The 8,033-nt window shown below is 38.3% G+C and overlaps 1 long non-coding RNA gene across 1 annotated transcript; it reads left to right on the top strand.

The window, feature by feature from the left end:
* The first annotated feature begins 226 nt into the window (after positions 1-226).
* LOC123133081 (uncharacterized) lies at positions 227-1,325 on the top strand. Its single transcript, XR_006465156.1, has 4 exons — positions 227-340; positions 450-556; positions 650-894; positions 1,074-1,325. It is a non-coding gene; the product is annotated as an uncharacterized lncRNA (long non-coding RNA).
* Positions 1,326-8,033: the final 6,708 nt, after the last annotated feature.

The following is an 8,033-nucleotide window of genomic DNA, read 5'->3' as shown; positions in this document are numbered from 1 at the left end:
CTAATTATTTACAATGAGTATGGTACATAAACCAATGTGCTTGGGCTGTGCTTTGTGTTTCTGTCATGCCTTGTCTTTAGAAGGCACCGTGATGAATGCTAATTTAATAGAGGAGAATCAAGCAAGCGATGTGCAATGATTTTAATGACCATATTCTACACTTAATGATGATTGATAGTCGATTTATGGTTTCTCCCACTTTAGTAAGAAAGATGTGGTGTACAGAATCTTGCAAAAATGGAGGATATGGATTTGGGGCGCGCGCGAACTGTCCCGACAACGGCGGTGCTGCCTACCAACACCATGTGCAAGACTGCCTGACTTGTCCTCTATCTTAATGGTAAGTTTGTCTCTTTTTCTATCTCGTGGTCTCCTTGATTTGTCTTTCGAGAAAGGATTGAAAGTAGTTTGGGTGGTTCAATTAATTCAATGCCCAACAATATCATTAGTTGTCAGCAAGAAGTTACTCCAAATTCCATCGCCTAACAATATCATCAGTTGTAAGAAGTTAGGAGTTTGGTACGTACCCCGGTGCAAGAGACCATGGATGCAAAAGGTACTTCTGCTAGAGTAAGATTAGATAGTCAAATTGTAGACAAACAGCAGTGTGCATTGGCATTGCAACTTATGACATGGGATATTTGTGTAGTCAGATAATTAGGAACCTGGACTACAAGGGCAAATGGGAGGCACCTTTCATCGACATTCAGCCCAGGGAACCTCAACTTTCCCACTGTTGTACATTCATACTACTGTCCATGTATCGCTTCTGCTCAACTATAATACACGGAAACATGAAAGCTCATGTTTTTCCCTTGTTTGTGCAGAGTACAAGGATGATTCCTACATCTATGCATTGATATGCTGAACCACATTGGCATTGAGCCAAGCCAGGTTAGTGCTTCAAAAATTCTGAAAAAATCTGTGAAATGTTGTTGACACTTTGTTAAGTATTTGGTTTAACTATGTATATTTGATTCTTATCCTATGAAGCATAATTAAAGTGTTGACTCTGTTTGACATTTTGATGTATTACGTCTAATTAGTAGCATTTGACTTTTGTTTTATTTCAGATGTCTGATGTAGACAACTAAGGCAATGGCTATTGCATTGTAGGACGAGAAGGTCCAACGCGGTGGCGGCGGGTACATACCCAACGCGGCGACCCGTGGGCGCACCGGTTCTAGGGGCTTGAGAGCTGGGGCCGGCATCCAGGCGGTGAACATGGATGGTGGCGTGTGGAAGTGGGCGGTGGTGGGCAGGGAACAATGTGGCCCTGTCGGCGTCCTCTTCGTTTAGCTTGACATGATCGTTATTCAGCTGAAAACAAGATTACCTAAGGGATATTAAGACTAGAACATGAATGCACAATACTTTTCCGATGTGATTTTTGTAAATGGAATTAACTTTGTAGAGTTGGCATGACATGCGCCTTCACTAGCGTTAATAATAGACCCTCCCTCCTTCCAAATTCCTGACCAATCATTGTTTTTGTAAGGATCCTTCTTGACTTTTGTTAGTTGTTCATCTATTGTTCATCTATGAATGAATTTAACCATGTGGTCTAACTGATTGGTCATATGAACTTATGAAGTAGTTGTCGTGTGTACTAATTGCGACAAATGGAATCCTTTGCTTTTTGCATTGTTCACTAATATCATTAATAGATATGCATGTGTTACCGATATTTCTTAATTTGGCTAACTGAGCATTACTAGAAGGAAGGCTCTATTGATATTCTGATTATGCTTGAGCAGTAATATCACGTGATGCTTTTGTTCGCTCCTTACATTTTTTATATGCTTTCCTTCTGTCCTTAAATGATTGCTAGATTAGTATGTATGTGTGGATCAAATTTCTTCTGCCTTTGCGAATGTGTGTAAAAAATTTCTCACTACAAGTTATTATGTATTACTACATCATATATACTGAGCACAAAATGACTCCTTCACTTGTACCTTCTATTTGAAAGTCTCGTTCACACTCTTTTGTTGTCGATTACTAGGCTATAATTCTTTGTGACTTTCGATTTTGTTTGTTGTTCTGATCCTATGTCGAATCAATCCCGATCCATGGGGAAGAAGATACAAGGGGATCGACCACTGAGTCGATGATGCCGACGATCGAGGACGGCAAACATAATCATTTTGGTGTCATAGGTTCATTGGAGCTGATGCCGCCACCTCCTCGCCCCTTGGTCTCGGAGGTTGTGATGGCCAGGTCAGCGACATGGCCACGTAGTATGCCTCATTTTCTCCTATTGCGTTGTTTCTTTTTTATCATGTGATTTCTATTCGGTTTCTGTTAGCAATAATTACAGCTCCATGAAGCAAAAGAAAGATTGAGAAATCATTTTTGTTTATACTCAAAGGCTTGGCTACCTAGGGGTGTTATTGACTCCCTATCAAAAGTTGTGTTTATACTCAAAGGCTTATGCATGCTTTCTAAAAAATATGTTGCACAATCACTGCAATTATGGTGTTATGTGAGTTAGAAGATTTCAAAAGTGCATCAATTGAGAATTACACATATTTATACATCGGACATGGAAGCATGTATTTGATATTTCCTGCTGAAATTCAGCGTTTTCTATCGGAGGTCTAAATTTTCATATGCCAGACTTTTAAGTTAGATGGTGTGTATTATAATGATTTTTTATTGGATGGTGTGCTGTATATTTGGGTCTATGTAATATTTGTTAGGAAATTCCATAATGTATTAAGGTTCTGGTTGCAGCATCTTGAAATATTTGTTTAAAGGTAACAAAATGCTCCATCTGTTGTCTTTAATTAATGGTTAATAACAATGGAAATGCTTCGTGAGATGATTGGTCTTAAGCATAAAAGTCATGTAGAGTGCTATCTACCTTGTGTAATATAGTGCACAATAAAGAGTATTATGTTTCTGTACCACTTTTTTATTTTGTGCATCGCGTGTCTTTCTATGTATACATTATCGAATTACATTTTGTATCGAAGAATATTTTGTGTGATATGGATTTCAATTATGTTTACACGTAAAACTTGATATGCATTATGTTTATATATGCACACGGTAAAAATATTTAAAAGCCCGTGGCAACGCACGGGCCTTCTACTAGTGTTTATTGATCCGGAGCTGCGCCATCGCCGGCGAGATGTTTTTCTGAACGTGGGAATCGGAGTGGCTCCAAGTTGGAAACGATGGTTCTTGCTTTGAAATTCGGTATGACACGTGTCAGATGCAGAAGTGGGTCTCCAGTGTAGGCACATACGGCCTGGTCGTACAGGATTTTCTTCCGTCCGGATCTACCGCACCACCACGCACTCCTCATGGACCACCGACCGCAGCTTCACGCGCGACGGCTCCGCCTTCTCCGTCGAAGCACGCATGCTGGTGGCGAGGATGCATCTGAGGATTTTTTTTTTGAAACTATGATGATTTTTATAGCAAATTCGGAAACTATACACCCTAATGGAGAAAAATCAAAAGTATCACCCCGTTGGCCTCTCGTTGGCCGAAAAGGGACTATTACTTCTCGGCCAACCGTTGGCAAAAAAGGACTTTTCGGCCAATCGTTGGCCAAAAAGTACTTTTTAGCCAACCGTTGGCCAAAGAGTCCCTCTTCGGCCAACACCTGCTCTACTTTTTAGAAAATTCACATCAAATAGGATTTTTAGTATTTTAATTTGATTCTTTTTGCATTAGATTAGAAATTTTATGAAGTTTCTTTAGATATCAAGTTTGACTAGATATGAAAGTGTGAATTTGAATTTTCATGAATTTTCTCAAATCACTAGATTGCCTATAATTTGAGCTAGGAGTATTCTTTTTAGATGATTCTTTTTGCTAATGGTTCTTTGTGACTTTGTTTATCAGTAGTAATTAATTGGTGAATTTTAGGATTATACAAAATTAGGTTTTTACGAAAACAGTTCTGTTTTAGTGTTTTATAGGTTTTCTGCTATTTCTTTTAATTTTAGTTGTTTTAAATTGTTTTCTTTATTTTTTTGACATATTATTTTAGTTTCTGTTAAGTTATCAGTAGATATTTTATTTGTAGTATTTTTTGTATTTTATTTCTTTTATCCTCCATTTTCTTTCCCGCCGTTCTTTCCCTCCATTTTCTCCCGCTATTTTCTTTGCCGCCATACTTTGCCGCCATTTTCTCCTGCCATTCTCTCCCGCCATTCTTTGCTGCAATTTTCTTTCACGTCATTTTAGTTGCCGCCATTCTCTCCCTCAATTTTCTCCTGCCATTTTATTTCCCGACATTTTCTTTCCCACGATTCTCTCCCGCCATCTTCTTTCTCGCCATCTTCACTTCTCAACTTATAAAACAAGCCTCATTGTGTCCACGATCGTAGATAACATCGTCTGACACGGTCTGTGTCTCCTGCGTCGGTGCTGCTAGAGGAGTGTGAAACACTGTCTGAGAGAAGTCATAAGTGTTTGCAGCTTCGTCATCATCATCGGACAATGTTTCACACTTATGCCTTCTCTCACACAGGGTTTCACACTCCACATGAAGGCATCATCGTCATCCTCCGTCGATGCAGCACTCCTTAGTGTGGCGGGAGAGAATGGCGGGAAAGAAAATGGCGGGGAAAATGGCGGCAAAGAAAATGGCGGGAAAGAAAATGGAGGGAAAAAGATTGCGGAAAAGTATTTTTTCATGTATAAAACGGCAATGGTTGTACAGGATTTACAAGGCAGTTTTAAATATAAACTCCTATGAAGCTCAAAACAAGTTTTCTAGTAGGATAAAAGTAATAAAATACAAAAAAATACTACAAATAAAATAGCTACTGATAACTAAACAGAAAGAAAAAGAATATGTCAAAAAAAAACTAAAGAAAAAATATAAAGAAATTAAAATTAAAAGAAATAGCATAAAACCTATAAAACACTAAAACAGAACTATTTTCATAAAAACCTAATTTTAAATAACTATAAAATTCGCCAATTAATTACTACTAATAAACAAATTCACAAAGAACCAGTAGCAAAAAGAATCATCTGGAAAAATACTCCTAGCTCAAATTATAGGCAATCTAGTGATTTGAGCAAATTCTTCAAACTTTCAAATCTAGTCAAACTTGATATCTACAGAAACTTCATAAAATTTCTAATCTAATGCAAAAAGAATCAAATTAAAATACTAAAAATCCTAATTGATATGAATTTTCTAAAACAGTAGAGCACATGTTGGCCGAAGTGGGACTCTTTGGCCAACTGTTGGTCGAAAAGTACTTACTGGGCAACGGTTGGCCAAAAAGTCCTTTTTGGCCAACGGTTGGCCGAAAAGTCCCTCTTTTTCGGCCAACGGTAGGCTGAAAAGTCCCTCTTCAGCCAACAGGAGGCCGACGGGGTGATACTTTTGATTTTTCTGCATTAGGGTGTATAGTTTCTGAATTTGCTATAAAAATCATCATAGTTTCAAAAAAATCCGCATCTGGGACTGTGCTGAAGGTTCACTCTCCACGTAGGAGTTGGAGTAGGAGGAGTGGGAGAGGCCGCAGCAGCACCGGTGTTGTCACCATCGTCGCCGCTCACCGTAGAGAGGCATACCAAGTGTTCGACGAAATACATGAGCCAAATGCAAACTCCGCTAAATTTTGGGGATCGGCTAGAAACGAACAAAATTTAGAGAAGGAAAAATACTCCTCTAAAGAATACTCGGCCATTTTTTATGCTAAATTTTAGGTGATCGGCTAGAGATATTCCACTATATGATCTCAGTTTGTCAGCGAACAACTACTCAAAGTTGTTGTGCCGTAGTACTCATCGACCAGCTAAAGAATCCGTGGATTTTTTAGGACATGGAAAAAACGCAAGTCAACCTTTCAATGCACTAATCAGCCGTTAGGCTGTTGCGAGCTGTTGGCATCCACAATTTATTCAATAATATAAATGGTCAACTTCTCGTCCAAGCTTTTGTGTCGTCGTGTTATACAAAATTGTGGCAAGTAACCTGTCCAATTTCATTAATAACTATTCTGTTCAAAATGGGCCCATCAGAGTTTAAGTCCTAAACTTGGCACTAGTGCTCGCACTTTTCTAGACTTATTTCAGAATTTTCCACAATATTCGCTCACTGAAAGTCTAGAGCAGGATTTCCCGTCGACTACAAGGTGTCTCTGATAACTGTCTATCCTAAGATGTTGTGCCACTTCAGTATCTTCGAGATGCTCGTAGAGGTAACGTGTCCATGCATGTGTTCATAAGAATCAGTGTATATGATTATGTGAGGATGTGCGATTGTATTAAAAGAAACTATTCTGTTATTTTGGTCCAAGCTGTTGCTTGTTCCACTCCCCATGACAACACTTCCTCCATTCTGTCCTTGCCAGCCATTTTTTCAAATCACATGAGATGAAAAAAAAATGATTATGATCTGCAATGACATCGGCCTAATCCGGATAGCCCAAACTCGTTACTTCCAAGCCGACTTTAGTTGCTCCTCCCTACAGCCATGGCTGTGCGGTGTGGTGGTGCGATGCCTCGCGACATATCTTTTGTGCTTCTTCGGAAGCCTGCCAGGGTCCGCATCTCTTGCCAAGTTAGGCTAGATCTGACTCGCTCGACGAATCAGATCAGGTTTTCAAAATGGTGGGTTAAATGAAAAGTCGCATGAAAGCTCCGAAATTAATATGTATTTTGATTGATTTTCTCCACGATACTTCATCAATCATAGCATGTCTAATTACTTGTTTTAAAAATTTATTATGAATATTTTGATGTCATAATATATAAAATGGTGCCGTCAGTATGCATGTTTCTCTACCGAACAACCACTCAAAGTTGTTTTGATGTAGTAGTTCTTATCGACTAGCTAAACAATTCAAGGATGTTCCCAAATTTAATAGAAAAACATAAGTACAATGACTTTCGAACATACTCTTCAGGTCCAAACAAAGCTTTGTTGACTTATACCTCTAGATGCAAAAAAAAATACAACATTGCAGTCCAATACATAAGACACAAAATGTGCAGAATGTTTTGTAGAAATGACAAAATGTGAACTGATCATATGTTTCATTGCCGACTGACCGGAACGACGATTTGTCTCAGTCACGACTTGATGGATAACGACACCATTGGAAACAATATAGAGCGTTGCTTCTGTACATCCCTCCTCACAAACAGTATAAGGGCAGTATGGTTATTTGATCATAAGGTATACCCACCTCCATATGTGACACGTCCAAACTGTACATAGACGTACACAAACCGGTGCATACACCCCCGCATCATGGTCTCAGCCCATTTTTATTTTTTTGAAACTGGTGCACACGCACCCTCATTATTGGCTCAGCCCACCTTCATTTATTTTTCAACCATCAAGAAATGTAGAGTGTGGTGGGATTCAAACTCAGACCACTCTGTTTACTTTGAACAGAACAAATAGCTCAGCTGTCTCACCTAATATGTTTAGTAATACTTCTTTTTCTTCCAATTTTCCATCCTTCCTGGATTCTATTTGTGTTTTTTGTGGTAGGACAGGTTTTGCATCAGTTTTTACATTTTATTTTTTTACCTCCGTCGTGGGCCTAGCCCATTTATTTTTCTTTTCTTTTTTTACCTTCAAAAAATATGTGCGTGAGGTAGGATTGATCTATAACCAACCGTGACGATCCACTTCTTGTGCCCAGTTACTTCTTTTGTTCTTCTTCTTGTGCATCTTCTCAGTCTATTTTTTTTGTTTTGTTTGCCCTATTTTTCTTCAATCTTAACTGTTTTCATTTTCCTTATTTCTTCTTCTTTTTCTCTTTTCTTGTTCATTGCTTAAATTTGGGAACATTTCCGTCAATTCATGAACTTCTTTCAAATACGTGAAATATAGTTTTTGAATCCATGGGATTTTTTCAAACAAGTGAATGTTTTTTTTCATTTCTGAACTTTGATCAAATTCGTGATTTGTTTTGTCCAATACATGCGATCTATTATATTTTTGGGTTCACAAAGGTTTCATAAAAATACAAAAAGATTTGTTTCTATAAAATTAGAGAACTAATTTTATTTGAACCAAAAATTCAGTTGGATCAACGGTT

Source organism: Triticum aestivum, chromosome 6B (genome assembly GCF_018294505.1).
Source record: "Triticum aestivum cultivar Chinese Spring chromosome 6B, IWGSC CS RefSeq v2.1, whole genome shotgun sequence".
In the NCBI taxonomy this organism is placed as follows: Eukaryota; Viridiplantae; Streptophyta; class Magnoliopsida; order Poales; family Poaceae; genus Triticum; species Triticum aestivum.
This window is presented reverse-complemented; position numbering and strand designations above follow the sequence as displayed.